The following is a 17,677-nucleotide window of genomic DNA, read 5'->3' on the forward strand; positions in this document are numbered from 1 at the left end:
ATATATTTCTACATATATATATATATAAAGTGTGCAGGGTTTGAGTTATGAGTTTGAGTTTGAGTTAACTTGCAACAGCATGACTACTTTAGGGCTCATACATCATAGTTTAATCCCTCTTAATTTATAGACACCAGTCAAGACACGCAATCTACAAAATTATAATACCATATATGTGGATAAAGAAGAACAAACAAAAAGTTTTTTTTTTTTGTTAATGTTAAGATTAATATTCCGATAAGAAAAGCTTGCTGTTGCTGTACAGATTATTTAAGTGCTGCTTTTCTTCTCCTTACTCTTTTTCTGTCTCACACACACACACACACACACACACACACACACACACACACACACACACACACACACACACACACACACACACACACACACACACACACACACACACACACACACACACACACACACACACACACACACACTCTTGTACTTGCTGCATACTGAGGACCAGCATTTCCACTTTATAAATCAACACAATTACAAATATCTACTTCATGAATGACATCTATAAAGAACTACTGGTTGCAGTACCATAAAATGTCTGCAGGTGGAGCCCCAGAGCAAAAAGGGCTGGAAAACTTTTTCGATTTAATTTAATTTTTTAAATTTTTGGTCCAACATTTTACAAAAACGTCATACGTGTCTATGTCGACCAAAATTTGAAATAAAAATTTGACCCAAAATTAAAAAAAAAAAAATTGACCCAAAATTTAAAAAAAAAATTGACCCAAAATTAAAAAAAAAAATTGACCCAAAATTAAAAAAAAAAATTGACCCAAAATTAAAAAAAAAAAATTGACCCAAAATTTGAACAAAAATGTTGACCCACATTTTGAAAAAAATTTGGAAAAAATTTGAAAACAAAAATTGACCCAAAATTTGGAAAAAAAAATTGACCCAACATTTTTGGTCCAAAATCTGAAAAAAAAATGTTGGTCCAAAATTTGAAAAAAAAAAATTTGGTCCAAAAAAAAAAAAAAAATTTGGTCCAAAATTTTGACAAATTGAGTATAGCATGTTATAGCAACCTAAGGAAGTGATTTCGATGAAAACAAAGTGAGGACCGGCCAAAATGTCCTCACTTTGTTGGTTAAAAACCCTCACTGGTCCTCAGTATGCTGCAACTACAAGAACACACACACACGCAACAACAGTTGTGTTGTGACGTCTCCCGGTAAATGTCAGGACAACTGTGTGTGTAACTGTATATATGTGTGAGTTAAGCTGTATGTGACTCGTGTATCTCCCACTTAACCAACACTCTGTTTGAATGGAGAACAGGTCGACTGATGGTCAGGTCTCACTCCTCAGTGACCTCAACTGTATCTATATACTTTTCGACAATTCTTTTTCAAAGGTGTAACACCATAGATATCCTGTAATCTGGGGTTGAACACGAGAAAGAGATCTATTCATTAATGAGTTTGAGGCATTTTGGACTGCAGTGATGTAACTGAGAGTCGATCATGTAAATACACTGAAAAGTGTTCTTTTTAAACTACATATGATGTGTTCCAATAAAATGATTGAGAAGTAATTATACTGTATGGTCATTATAGCCTTGCTATAATAGTTTTGACAATTAAGGTTTTGTAACAGAATGTGTTTGTCTGCGAGAATGAAAAGCTGGCCAGTTGACCAGGAAGTATAGACCTGCAGTGCTGAGTGTTACTGTACACTACCATTCAAAAGTTTGGGATCACTTAGAAATGTCCTTATTTTTTTATTTTTACACACTTTTTTTCATTGAATATAACATTGAATGAATCAGAAATACACTCTATACATTGTTAATGTGGCAGACGACTATTCTAGCTGCAAACGTCTGGTTTTTAGTTGAATATGTACATAGGTGTATAGAGGCCCATTTCCAGCAACCATCTCTCCAGTGTTCTAATGGTACATTGTGTTTGCTAATCGTGTTAGAAGGCTATTGGATGTTTAGAAAACCCTTGAAAACCCTTGTGCAATGATGTTAGCACAGCTGAAAACAGTTTTGCTGGTTCTTTGACGAAAGAAAAGTCATTATTTCTAATCTTGTTAATGTTTTGACTATATTTTCTATTCATTTTGCAACTCTTTTGATGAATAAAAGTGTGACTTTTAATGGAAAACACAATTGTATATGTGACCCCAAACTTTTGAAAGGTAGTGTATATGTATATGTATATGTATATGTATATGTATATGTATATGTATATGTATATGTATATGTATATACACAGACGCATAACTGTAGGCACTGGTGCACAACAGTGTCACCCAGCCACACCTTAAAATAAAAAACAACATTAACCTTATCTCACCCCTGTCTTTAATTCTAACACCCTTTAAGATGAGAGCTCCCCCATGTTTGGACCTCATAAATATAGTAGCATAAGGATAAACATGGAGTCTGAGTGTTTTGAATGTTTGGCATCTGGACAGGGAAAAACACCTACAGCTGGGATTTAATATTGCCCAGTAGATCGGGTGTGCCCGCCCTCAGGCAGCTGCCCTGAACCCGTTCACCCTCAGGGAGCGGAGGCACTGCAACTGGGTGAAAGCGCACGCACGCATGCACGCACATACAGATGCATGCACGCACATGCACACGCGCACGCACACCTTGTCCTTGATCAAAACAACATTTGTGAGTTTCTGATTTTTCTGAATCATTCAGACTCCTGAGTTGACTCATGTTGTTTCTGCCCGGTCACGTCCTCATCACCTTTACGCAGACTTAACTACAGTATACACAGAACAAATACTTTTCGAGGTGCGTCTCGTTACTTGACAGACATCTTGGCTTTATGGATGAACTGGCCCTTTAATCACACATTATTATCACTGAGAAAACAGGTTTTACCTTTTGACTTTGAGACGACAAATATACAAAAACCCCTGGATGAAACCGCTTTCCCCGAAAAACAAAAAACAGAGGTTGGGAAATGAACTCGCTGACAGAAACTGGCTATTCTGGTCTTCCAGCTAATCGCTCATCATTTATTTACCGTCTGCTGCTTTATCCTCTACGCGAGGGTCACCGCGGGAGCTGGAGCCGATCCCAGTTGACATGGGGTGAAACCAGTCCATTCCAGGGCAAACACACACACAAACACACACACACACAGAGAAACAACCGCTCACTCTCACGTTCACATCTACGGTCAATTCAGAGTGTCCAATTAACCATTACATGTATTTGGACTGTGGGAGAAAACACATGCACACATGAGGGAAAACATGCAAACTGTTGGTCAGACTGGGTCACAAACTCTTGCTCTTTTAGGCAACTTCTAGCCACTACTCCACCATGAGGCCCCACACTTATCATCCCTAGCTGACATAACACCACCACCACCACCACCAGCACTTGGTCAGACAGAGAAAGACTTTGAGTTCAGGTAAAACATTAAGTAAAACTTTTTTCTCATTATTTCTGCCAACTTCTAACATCACACATGCAAAAATTTTGACAAAAAGAAGCAGTGTATAGGATGAGGGGATGGAGCATCAGACAGATGTGTGGTCAGTGTGAAAAGTTGGACTACGTTTAATCAGATTAAATTTACTTTTCCAAGTCACTGTGCATTACTATTTTTGTAAAAATAAAATTGTTTTCTTCTTGAGTCTCAGGGTGATGTAGGCTATGTACGACAAATCACGTTTCCGCATGAGGAGGTAAACTCACGTGTAGTAGAGACACAAACGATAACAATGGAGGGACGAGAGAGAACCGCGTTTTCCAGCTGGATATACAGCCATTATTGTGAGATGGCAACATAAAGGTCCCTTGTACACACTGTGTTGGTGACAAAGTCTTATCTCACCTTCAAAAATACAACTTTTCGAATTTAAAAAAACTTTTAGAGTCACAGCATGGCCCAGCCACACTAAAAGAGCAAGTCTCACCCTGAATGTAACTAACAAAGTAACTAGTAATCTAACTTAGTTACTTTTAAAATGAGGTAGTCAGTAACATAACTAAGTTACTTTTTGAAGGAGTAGTCCGTAGTCACTAATCAGATTACTTTTTCGAGCAACACTGCTCGTTACTACAAAGTAAAAGTTGAGTTGGTGACCGGTCATTTTGCCTGTTGTTGTTATTTTTAGTAGCACCAGCTGTTAGCTGCTCAGCTGTGGATCATTGTTTAGGCTCTTGTACGTCCAGAAGCTGGGTTTCAGCTCTCAGCTGTCAGCTGGGCAGCCAATCAATACTTTTACGTCTAATACTTAAGTACATTTTATATCAGAAAATAGCTTTTGATACTTAAAAGTGCATTATGTAATAAATCTACAGCAACTGGCAATAAAATCCTCCTAATATGTCACAGAGACTCAGGAATAATGTTCATATAACAAACTGAACTCACAAACAACAACAGTACAGCCAAAGTATTCGCATTAAAAAAAATCTTGTGCAGACCGCAAATCATGTTTATGTTTTGGAATCATGTTTTGGCATGAGGCGCCACCTACCGCCGTCTACCAATCATTGCAGTCAGTAGAGTCTTAGCTGCTGAGCAACCACAGGTTGCCAGTTACGTCTGAGCTACAATGGCGGAGAAAACAAAACTGAAAAGACCTTGGTATTTTGAATTGGAGTGTAGTAACTGTTTTTGGCCACATTCTTACATATGGCGCCTTTAAGTACACTAAATGTCAGGTACTTTAATACTTTTACTCAAGTAATATTATAAAAGGTGACTTTAACTTCTACCAAAGTCAATTTGCTAAGATACTTGTACTTTTATCACTTTAAGTATCACTTTCAAGTACTTTATACAAGACTGGGTGTAGTACAGCATTTATAAATAAATAAAATAAAAAATAAAGTGGTTGTATGCAGTACTGACACATCGTCAGCACAGACTTAGGCTCAGACTCTGCCACCTCCAAGAACAAGCCTGAGGACAGGAACGTTCCGTTCTCATTTAAAAAATTAAAAGATTTTTGCATGATTCAAACCGTTCACACAATGTTGAACAAGTGCATCAGCTCCACATGACTCTCTCTTTGTTTCTCAGTAGAACAGTGTTATGATAAATTTCATGTCGCCTGACAACTGCAAAGAGAAAGTGATGTTTCACGTCAAAACAGACAGCAACAGCGGCAACGGCCACAGCGGACGAGTGAAGTGAGATGGCGGCAAACAGGTTGGAATATGGCCCACGAAAAGCTTCAGAGGTGAATCCCACTGCTCAAAAAACCAGCATGTACAGTATACACACACAAACGCTCCCTCAGTCATGTTTGATAGTATTGCTTGACAGAGCCTGTTTTCAGTGGAGGGATGCAGCACACAAAGGATGTTACATTGATTTAGCGTTCTGCCACAGCCACATACTGCAAACTGAAGCTTGTAATTCACTGTCTCTCTCTCTCCTGCACTGAAGTCCTCCGATAAAGTCTGTTTGTCGCTCACGGGGGGAAATTATGCGACTCATTTCAAAGTCACAAAATGACAAGTTTGAACATTCTAATGGAGGCAGCAGTGGATCAGCAACTCCTGTTAACCATGACATAAAAAAGTGTCAATCCGTAATATAAATAGACATCCATTAAATCAGAGAGGCATGAGACTCCACTCAGTTTAAGGTTTGTGGAGGAGGATGGGGGCGGTGTGGGGGTGGTTAGGGGGGGAGAAGGGTCTGCCTCTTCAGCTGGTAAAGCCTCAGGCTGTGAGCATGTCAGAGTGTTTGTTGTGTGTCTGCAGAGGGGAGGAGACGCACTCCACCGCTAAGAGGAAAACGGAGAGACAACAAGCAACTGATTGGTTTTCCTGAGGCTCCATTGTCCTCCCCGTCCGTGCATCCATCACCAACAACACCATCCTTCCTTTGTAAGCCTGACAATGACGTTTGTCTGGATTTATAACTAAATCTGGTTCTGCAGCTTCACTGATGTGAAAACCACTGGACCTGACCTGCAAAGCAAAGACTGAGCCTAAAGGTAAGGACTTTTCAAAGCATGACACTTTCAATCCTCACTTTCACCTCATCATCAAACATGAAAATGTTCTTACTTTCACTACTACTGCGTTCAGTGACTAACCCCTAACACAGATAATAACACATAATTTAATGGCCTGATATGTTCTTTTTTTTTTTTAAATATACTTTTGTTATGATTTAAATTTTAAAAAATTTGAGTCACATTATATTTCAGTCTGCACACAGTTGCCTCTCATTTGTAAACAACTGTTATTTAAGCGTCACATTTCGTGTTTCTAAAATTAGGGCCGTGATGATGAAACACTTTTTTTTTTTAGAAGGAGAACATGCTGTAAGTAAAACGATAAGGGATTCAGTTCAGATTTGTTCTTGATTCTTCTTCTTCTTCTTTTCAAAGTCCTTTGCCCTTTAGCTTTTAAGCTTGTGTCTCTTGTCTCAGCTACAGCTCTGTATTCCACCAGCTCTGGTTACAGTCAGCAGACACTACATTCATTGCTCTCTATATTAATCTACATTATAATGTGCTCATTCACCTTCTCCATTTACAACCGACAGTTTTTGCACACAACAGCATTGGCAACCAATGTTCCAGTGTCCATTTTGGACAAAAAAATTATTATGTACTACATGATTTATAAAGTAACAATAAAAACGGTGAAGTCCTCACCAAGAACAGATCAACATTTCCACTCCCAGATAAACTAGATCTTCTCCTTGTTGTGTCCTAACTTTAGTCCATGTGAAGTTTGAACACATTTGACAATTTCAAACTCTAAATGACTCGTGTTATTGGTTGCATTGGAAGACGTCACAACAATGATTCAAATCTAACCATATCACACATTACCACACTATACGATATTATAGAGAAGTTCCCCGTAGTGTAACCGTGTGTTAAAAATCCAAAGCTGGTAAACATGGCTGTCGTCAGGTACCGCTCACTATACGCTTGTCATTTCTGTGTGTGTTGTATTTCATGAACAATAGAACAAGTTTGTCACCTGCAGAAATTGAAATGTGGGCTAATCCGTTTAGCACAGGACGTTCTGTCAGGTTTTGTTTTGCATGTTTGTGACAATTCCACCTGATCCTATTGCAAACTTTAGCCAATGGGCTCATTCTTTTCTGTCAATAAACACATCTGCTGTTACGCCCCGAGTTTCTACACTTTTTCAGCTCTTTTTTTTTAACATATCAACATTAAATTCTATAGATCAGGGTTTCTCAATCACAGGACAGTGGGTGCCAGAACCAGGAAAGAGAAAGACACTGATATAGATCATGTGCCAATTAAAAATAGAGCATATAGGGGCCCCTAGTATGATGGAGAGATTCCTAACCCTTTAGATCATCCATGAAGATGCCACTTCACCAGCAAAACAGGCTGCGCGTGTGACAACCTCTTACGTTCTTCTTAAATCTTACATTGAGACACTCAAGCAAGTTAAACAGACAACAAAGAAAGGATAATACAAGGCAAACAACAATCCTGTTTACTTTTGAAAGCAAGAACACAATTCCAGTTCTCGCAGCAGCACAAGCTCTCACGAAAATAATAAGACGATGATTGTAAAGTGGGCCAAGATCAACAGAAAATAAATTAGGCTTTTACTTTTTTACTATTACTCAACAACATATAAATAATAAATAATCCTCAGATGAGGCTAAACATGCAGCTTTGGGGGCCCCTGGTGGCCCCTGGTGGCTGCTGGGGCCCTATGTATTTGCATAGTACACATAATAGCAGTACATGTCTTTGGGTCTCATACACTGAAATAGGTAATTCATGACATGGATTTGTATTATTATTATTCTCATTTAGCTGCCTTTACGCTTGCACCAGCTACCTTTACTAATTCATTATTTTTTACTTTGTATTTTTTGGAACCTACTTCTCATCCCTCTCATACTACTCTGTAAAGTTGAGGCAACACTGAGCTCAGATAATTTAATTACTGCTGATAATGTTGCATTGTTACACGACAGTACACAACAATAAAAGAGTCTTGAAACAAATCCTAAATTGTAGGCTTTCTTATTTGCTCATGTTTCAAACAACTGGGTTCAGTTATATCAATATACAGTCAGGTCCAAATAGTGGTACATCGACACATTTATCTTCTTTTTGGCTCGATACACCACTACAATGGATTTGAAATTAAACTAAGATGAAACAAGATGTGCATTAAAGGTGCATTATGTAATAAATCTAAATCAACTGGCCATAAAATCCTCCTAATATGTCACAGGGACTAATGTTCATATAACAAACTGAACTCGCCAACAACAACAGTACAGTCAAAATATTAGCATTAAAATTATTTTTGCATACTGCAAATCATGTTTACGTTTAGAAATCATGTTTTGGCATGTGGCGCCACCTACCTGCCGTCTACCAATCATTGCAGTCAGTAGAGTCTCAGCTGCCTAGCAACCACGGGTTGCCAGTTACGCCAGAAAACGAAACCTAAAAGACCTTGGTATTTTGAATTTGAATGTAGTAACCGTTTTTGGCCACATTCTTACATATGGCACCTTTAACTGCACACTTTCAGCTTTAATTTGAGGGTATTTACATCCAAATCAGGTGAACGGTGTAGGAATTACAACACTTTCTATATGTGCCTCGCACTTTTTAGGAGACCAAAAGTAATGAGACAATTGACTGAAAAGCTACCATTCACCTGATTTGGATATAAACACCTTCAAATGAAAGTGTGCAGCTAAAGCACATCTTGTTCGTTTCATTTCAAATCCATTGTAGTGGTGTATAGAGCCAAAGAGAAGAGAACTGAGTCAAAGTCCCAATATTTATGGACCTGACTAAGTTCAGTGCCAGTGGTGTTGAAAGCGATTGCTTCACATCCGACAGCGGCGACAACAACATTCTAGTTGTTTTCACGCAAACACAGACGTGACTTTGAAAAGTTTTTCAGAATAACAAATATAAGGATGCCAATCACTAACTGTCCATTAGTGAAAACCTTTCCATTTTCCGCCCGGTCATGCAAGCGGAGGGAAAATCCTCCTCTTACATCACAGTCACCTCTGACCTACATCGCGCTGAAATGTAGGCCGCAGCACAGCTAAAATAAGCAGCTGTGTGTCTGAGGGCTACAAACTGCCCCTGACCTTTTCACTTGGATGCGACATGACTCTCTTGACAAAAACACAAGCCACTCCCGTTTATGAAACCCCCCGAGCGGCCCCGTCTGTCCCCCCCCCCCCCCCCTCTCTCTCCTCCCCTGTGGGCACCTGCAGATGTTCTGTTCATTTCCTGCACATGTTTGTCTCAGACCCTCAGGACCAGGCTGGATCTTAGATCTGCTTCATTTAATAGAGGGACAGGATTTAAAGAGGTTCCAGGTCGGTGTGAACAGCCTGTATTTAATGTATCTTTACATATTCTTCCTTTTAATTCCCTCTCTTCTCTTTCCTTGCTCTCCTAATTTCTTTCCCTGAATCTTCCTTTCTTTCACTGGTCATCTGAACCACTTTCCACTATGTGTCTATTCCTTTACCTCAATTCCTCCCTTCTTTCTTTCTTTCTTTCTTCACTGAATTTGTTGAGATGCTTTCATTCAGATCTAATAAACTGAAGCTGAATAAGGGGGTTAGGTTAGGTTAATCTAGCTGGAAACAAATGATTTTGCATGTGCATGGAAATATGTCTCACACACACACACACACAGCTACAGTTATGAGGGAAGGAAAAGAAGACGCACACACACACACACACACACTCTATAGTTGGACAAAACAACAGTGGGCCACCACAACCTTTCCCCTACATCTTTCTGACAGAGTGGGCTTACATAAGACTTTAGGCTGCTGCCTGTACACAGCACAGCAGCAAGAAGCTCACAACAGAAAATGATCTACACATCACTTTCATCTGGTTGTGACTTAAATAATAGACGAGATTTTATTTTTTAAACTGGAGTGGAATCAAGAAAACTGGATTTAAAGATAGTAAATGTTAAGTCAAACCCAGATACTTTCTGCGTTTTCATCAATAACGTTCTTATTCACGCCTATAGGCCATTTGCTTCACAAGCAGATGTAGTCGTTAGAACAATGACATCCAATATGGATATTGTTTTGGATTAACAGTGATACAGAGCAGTGATATTGCATTACAAACAGTCTGCTCAAACTTAAAGTCGAGAACAATCTCGAGCCCTCATCGAGCAGAACAATGATCCTTCACACACAGACATGGCAGGTTTTTAGAGCCACAACACTTCCTGATTGGCTGCATCGTCACATGACCTCATTCCACCGACAAGGACGATGTACAAATGTGAAAACATATCAATTATTACTGTATTTTCAAAATAAAGCAATTTTTTTTGTATAAGAAAGATTTAACCTTTTTACACTTAATACATTTTAACCATATGTATATCACACAATCTTGTTAACAATACATTTGAGGGGAAATGAGCAGTGGTCATTGTAATATGTCCTATTTTGTAGTAATTCATTTGCCAAAAAACAATAATAATGCTTCTAAACCTCCTATTTACATGACTCAAAAACAACAGCTTCACAAGCCTTATGCACTGTTTTTTTATGCAATAGATACAAGATGGATAACATTCACACACATAATGTATCGCCATTTCTTCGTATCTTAACGTGCTGTAGGGAGAGTGATGAAAGTTAAAGTGCACGGTTTTAAAAATTCATGCTTACAAGACCCAAGGCCTAAACCCTGCAGCAGCACAACCTTCAAAACCACGATGAGCTGTGAGCTATGATCCCACCAAGGTCAACTAACTTATCTCACGTGCAGATTTAGACCAACTATTTCCATGAAAGTCGTCGCCGTACATTTCAACACAGAAACAAATATTTTTGAGTCCTTGTCGAGTAACTTTTATCTAAAGCTAACATGGCCGCACTTGATGGATCGGCTTATTTTAAACTAAACACTGACTGGAATGGGGGCAAACAAGACTTTGAACCAAGATAACGCAGCATCCTCATACCTGAAATCAATTAACAGAATCTTACATTTTCCAGACTTGGATCAGACTGGATTTCCAAACCAAGCGACGGAGCCAAAAACAACAAATCAAATAGTTGGTCCTTTAAAGTGTGATGATAAATCAAATAAGAGATCCTGCTATATTAGTGCAACCCCTCTTTATGTCATCTGTGCTCACAGCCGTGAATATGTTTTACAAGTTCTTTCTATGCATACTGTTCCCACTCTGTGACTATTTCCACAGTCATTTTTGCCAAGTCCAAATTTGATTGAATAAAATAGATTAGTAGATTTTCTATAATGAAATGAATGGAAGCAAATGACACAAAGCTAAATCTCAAAATAGGTTCATACTTTGACCCAGATTGAAATGTCAATATGAAACTGCTGCTTTAACAAGTTGACACCGTTACCTTAAAAACACACAAACAAAAGTCAATGGAGGCTCAAATATGTATGCACACGTACACACAAAGCATCCAATAATAGAAGCATCAGTGTTCCAGGTGACGGGTTGAACAAACGGTCTGCGAGTTCACTGGAACCAATGATCTCCTCTGTTTGCTTTTTGTGTGTTTGAACATCCAGATCTGCTCTGTTTTGAGCTTTGGGTCATGTTTGTTTGTTCCAAACACATCTCATTCAGTAACAGGCTTAAAGGACCTGAATGTATCCGGGCACTTTAAGTGTGTGCTCGGGCTGGATATATTTTTGTATGTGTCGCCTAAAAACCCTATTTGAGTTCAACACGTACGGCCTAGAAGACTATGACACCATCTGAAGTCATTATGACATCTATAGTCTGAGAACCTTATTTGACTCCATCCATTCATCCAGTCCATCGTAGGGCCACATATAGAGGTAAACAACCATTCACTCACACTCTCACGCCTAGAGTGTTACCTAATCCCCAAATCTGCATGTTTTTGGACTGTGGGAGGAAACCTGAGAACCTGGAGAAAACCCATGCACACACGGGGAGAACATGCAAACTCCATGCAGAAAGACCTTGTTCCAACAGAGGCTCAAAATTGTTCCAACCTGGGCTCTTACCTGGGAACCTGGGTCTTCTTGATGCAAAGGAGAGAGGACTCACCACTACACCAACCGTGGGCCCAGTTTTTTGAAAAATAAGACAGTTATGTTAGCACTGTTGCCTTTGCAGCAAGAAGACCCAAAGTTTGCATGTACTTCCTGTGTGTACATCAGATTTGGGGATGAGGGAAATTGGACACTCTAAATAAGTGACCATAAGTGTGAGTGTGAGAGTGGACAGTTGCTCGTCTCTACATGTGGCAACCTGTCCCCACGCCCAAGTGGTCGAACGTGAATGTTATGTTGTTCTCGGACCAGAGTTAACTTCTACACCTAAAGTTTTGTGGTGAAAAATGGAGGGGACACACAAACTACACAAACACCGTCCTCCTGAGCAGACAATCGCGACACCAAATCATCTGAGAAGCAGCATGTGGAAGTATTTTTGGGCCCTTGCTGTGAACTACATTACAATAACTACCAAGCTCAGCACCAAAGTGTTGTGTTGTTTGTTCACTATAAACTATTTTACTGACATGCACTGATGTTTGTATCTCTGCTCAGGGCTGAGCCAAACCTGGAAGACAAATCCAATCATCATCATCATCATCATCATCATCATCACCATTTGACATCAGACTCTTCACCAACAAGAAGCAATTCCACCCAATCACATTAAAGAGGTCAGTTCATTATATTTTTGCCTGCACACACACACACACACACACACATTCTTGATTATTGTACTTGCTGCATACTGAGGACCAGCATTTCCACTTTATAAATCAACACAATTATAAATATCTACTTCATGAATGACATCTACAAAGAACTACTGGTTGCAGTACCATAAAATGTCTGCAGGTAAAGCCCCAGAGCAAAAAGGGCTGGAAAACTTTTTCGATTTTATTTTATTTTTTTAAAATTTTGGTCCAACATTTTACAAAAACGTCATACTATACTTTGTCGACCAAAATTTAAAAAAGAATTTGACAAAAAAAATGTGGTCCAAAATTTGACAAAAACGTCATACTATACTATGTCTTCCAAAATTTGAAAAAAAAATTTGACCCAAAATTTAAAAAAAAATTAGACCCAAAATTTGAACAAAAATGTTGTCCCAAAATGTGAAAAAAAATTGACCCAAAATTTGAAAAAAAAATGGACAATTTTTGGTCCAAAAGTTGACAAAAACATAATTCTATACTATGTCGTCCAAAATTAAAAAAAAAAAATTTGGTCCAAAATTAAAAAAAAAAAATTTGGTCCAAAATTTGAAAATAAAAATTTGGTCCAAAATTTGATTAAAAAAAATTGGTCCAAAATTTGAAAAAAAAATGATGGTCTAAAATTTGACAAAAACATAATTCTATACTATGCCGTCCAAAATTTGAAAAAAAAAATTTGGTCCAAAATTTAAAAAAAAAAATTTGGTCCAAAATTTGAAAAAAAAAAATTGGTCCAAAATTTGAAAATAAAAATTTGGTCCAAAATTTGAAAATAAAAATTTGGTCCAAAATTTGATTAAAAAAAATTGGTCCAAAATTTGAAAAAAAAATGATGGTCCAAAATTTGAGAAAAAGTCGTCCAAAATTAACATTTTTGACAAATTGAGTATAGCATGTTATAGCAACCTAAGGAAGTGATTTCAGTGAAAACAAAGTGAGGACCGGCCAAAATGTCCTCACTCCATAAAAATGACCTCACTTTGTTGGTTTAAAACCCTCACTGGTCCTCAGTATGCTGCAAGTACAAGAACACACACACACACACACACACAAAAGTGTTGTGTTGACCACTACGGCTAAAAGCTGTATTTTTTCCTACTGGTTCTGTCGCCAACACTCAAAAAAAAGTGATAGCTTCTTGTCTTATAGAAGAAGGAATTGAATATCTGTGTACAACACTTACTCACTCTCACCAATTCTCTGTGATTTGGTTGCTCCTGTGTAACAGACTTTAATTCAACAGTAGAGACTGAAACAATTAATCGCTTATTAATCGATTACTAAATTAATCCTCAACTATTTTGATAATCGGATTGAAGCTTTTTTTCATGATTAAAACAAGATTCCTGGTCGTTTTAGCTTCTTAAATGTGAATTTTGTTCTTCGTTTCTTTGCTCCACATAACAAAGAAATCATTAAAACTGAATTATTTTAGTTTGTGGACAAAACAAGACATTCAAGAACATGGTCATTTCCAGGTTTGACAAACACTGATCAAAGTTTTTTTTAACATTTCATGGATCAAATGATTAATCGAGAAAATAATCGTCAGTTGCTGCTCTACTGAATTATCTTCATAAATGGCATATGAAACCGGAGGCTTCTGATTAATACAACTGTAATTGTACTATTTTTTTCACAGCACAGAGGGAAAAAAAGAAGACGCTTTTCAGGTTTGACCTCAGTCATGACCTCTCACAGTCTCCCTCTCTGTTTCTCTCTCTAGGATGTTGACCCTATAAGTCAAATTCCAAATTCCTTCCAAATCGTCATGACCAGCGTCAACTCTCCAGCCTGTCTGCTCGCCCGCAACCACTTTTACAAAAGTATGCACACGCACACGCGCACGCGCACGCACACGCGCACGCGCACGCACACGCGCACGCGCACGCACACGCACACGCACACACACACACACACACACACACGTCCTTTTTCTGTTTGCAAAGCCAACTTTGTCCTCATTTCATCACCAGACTCAACACAAAACAGAAAATCCAATACAAAAACCAACAATGCAGGATTTCTGCAGAACAGACTTGGGTTTATATTATGAACTTGCTTTTTACTTCATTTATTAACGCCATGGCAACAGAACCACTCTTTACTTTGCATGTTCTCCAACCAAACACGCACATGGAGAAACTCAAACGGGAAGTTCTCAAACCTCCTTATTGTGAGACAAAAGTAACTGCAAACACTAAATGATTTGCCTCACAAACCACAAAACTTCAGGATTCAACAGAATTACAAACACATTTCTGAAACAAACCAGCACATCCGGATTGCTGCTTAAAACGGTAAAACTTTGCTTTTTTAAGAAGAAAAAACAAAAACAGCAAATATTTGCATTTGCTGTATCACAGTCAGATCTAATCAAGAGCAGAAAAGATGACAAACAAGCGAACGATTTAAACGTCTGTCTCTTTCTTAGATTTACCTTCCAGTCCGGAGGCTTCGCCGGCAGCGTTCACCTGTCAGAACGACTCCGTCAGACAGAGACAGGTCACCCTCTGGTTCACCATGGCGACGCCTCCTGGTAAGAGAACACATCAGATTTACTACACCTTTCTAGAAAGGCTTAAAGAATATATCAGATACTGGCAGGAGGGATCCGTGCTCATCAGCCCTTTTTCAGGGCAGATCATTTGACACGGGTCACATGGGTGTAAATAATCAAAGAAAGGATGAATTTGGCCTTTAAAGATAGAGCAGAAAGCTCCCAGTGAAATAAATGTTGATCATTTTAGTTCAGTTTGCAGTGTACGCACTGTAGACTAACTGCACATAAATGTATGTAGGGAAACTTTCCTATCATGGGAATTAAGACAACCTGCATGAACTTAGATTATAATCAATGTGTTACGATCACTTATCACTATAGTGATAGAGATCTTGAGAACTTTAAGGGCTTTTGTCGCCCTGTGTGAACATGTTGACTCAAGCCCTCTCAGTAAGTACGTCACTACAGTACATGAACACACACATCTATATATATGTATACACATACACATACAGCATATAGGCACGAAGAGCCTAATAATACACACATTCACCCTCTAAAAAATTGTTTAGAGTAATTGTTGAATTTTGAATAATCTTCTCATTTAGTGTTAATTTCACAGCAGCATTTTAACATGTTTTTGAACATTTTGAACCCGTTGTTTTTACTGAGAAGAGTCAGTAAAACGCAGTGATCCGAGGGAGCGAAGTGGAACTGAGCCATCATTAATGACAAAACTGACAAATAGGCTGCAGTGCAAAGGGTCCACTGTTCCACTGTAAATCCTACAAAAGACAAAAAAACACCGACATCAGCTATCTATAACACAATATACCCTGAAAGTACTTTTTCCTGAACTACAAATAAAGCTTAAGAAAAGGTCTCTGCAATCATTCTTTTACATTTATATTGCAATGTCTTTTTGAAACGTAAATACGTTTGTGCTCTATTCACAGCATTACAAGGTGGACTTGAAAGCAAAGGTTTATGCATCAACATCGTGCTCGGTTTTCCCTCCTCGGGCGGCAAGTAGAGAGGACCAACAAGTGCACCTCACCGACAGGACGTTAAGAAACCTACATCGATTAATCGACTTCCTGTTTGTCTTCCTGATGGCTCAGGATTGGACAGCCTGGATCGAATGGACACATGTGGTTAAAATGGACAAATATCAAGTCAAAAGGACATTTAAATATCGCGAGGGGGTCCGTAATGTCAAAGACAATTGATGGTGTGGAAATGGGCTTTGAGTCAGTGGACACAGGCATTCATTTCATTCATGTGTTTTTCCAGAAGTGATTCGGGTAATTAAGTGCAATAGGTATAACCAATATAAATAAGAGCTGCAATGATTGCTTCAATAATCAATTAGGAAATTGAAAGAAAGTGAAAATGCAACTATTTTGATGATTGATAGAAACTGTTTCTGAGTAAAAAATTCCTTAGCATATGATGATATGTCACTGTTCTGTTTTCTGATGTTCTATAGACCAAAGGGATTTTGAAACTGAGAGAAAATAAACAACAGAAACATTTACCTTAAACTGCCAGATACTGACTTTGGATTAAAGGCCGCATATTATACCATATTTCTCCAAGTTAAACTAGTTCCCTGGGGTCCTAATGAACAGGTCTGTGATGAAGCACCACAGCAGTTCAGTCACTCTGCCAAAACAGCCCTGTTCAGAACGCTCGGTTTAGTAGTATCTCTTTAAAAAAAAAAAGTAAAACGAAACAGACAGGAAATGACCGCAGACACAGCCACAGAGGCTACTGGGAGCTAACAGCAGTTAGCGTTTGAAAAAATGATCATTGCAGGCTGTAGCAGGCACATTGCTGTCATATATAACATGTATCCACTGGACAGACAAATCCTCTGAGGCTGGAGGTTTGTGTAGCACTCTGTGCTGCACTGTGGAGCCAAGAATAGAACTTTTCACGGACTTTCGGAACGGTTTTCGGATGCCGTTGCCCTCACCAACACTCTTGTGTGTTTTACGGACAAAGCGGAGCTCAGCGAGACAACAATTCCAGGAATTGTGTGCATTGTGACGTCCCAGTGAGTGCGGAAATATAAGGATTTAAATGATTAAAAAGTGGATTTTGCATAATATGGGACCTTCCAGGATCATGCATTATATAACACTTTAACTGTCAGGTAATAGTTTAAAAACACACAACATCATCATCTTTTCTGTTGTATAATTCAGCATTCAAACTGCTGAAAGTAGAATTTTAGCCTTAATGGGTAACAGGTCTGGGGTTAAGCAAACAGCAGGAACAGCATGTTCATGTTTATTGAACCAAGCTAACACCAAGGATCTCTGATGAGAGCATCAAAGACAAATCCATCACCTTGTCACTTATAAAGGACCTTCATGTCCTTCTGTCCACTGTGCACAATATGGAGGAGATTATTTTCATACGGCAGAAGTTGAAGATAAACAAAGCTGTAAAATTGTAT

The sequence above is a fragment of the Microchirus variegatus genome, assembly GCF_963457635.1.
Source record: "Microchirus variegatus genome assembly, chromosome: 9".
NCBI lineage: Eukaryota > Metazoa > Chordata > Actinopteri > Pleuronectiformes > Soleidae > Microchirus > Microchirus variegatus.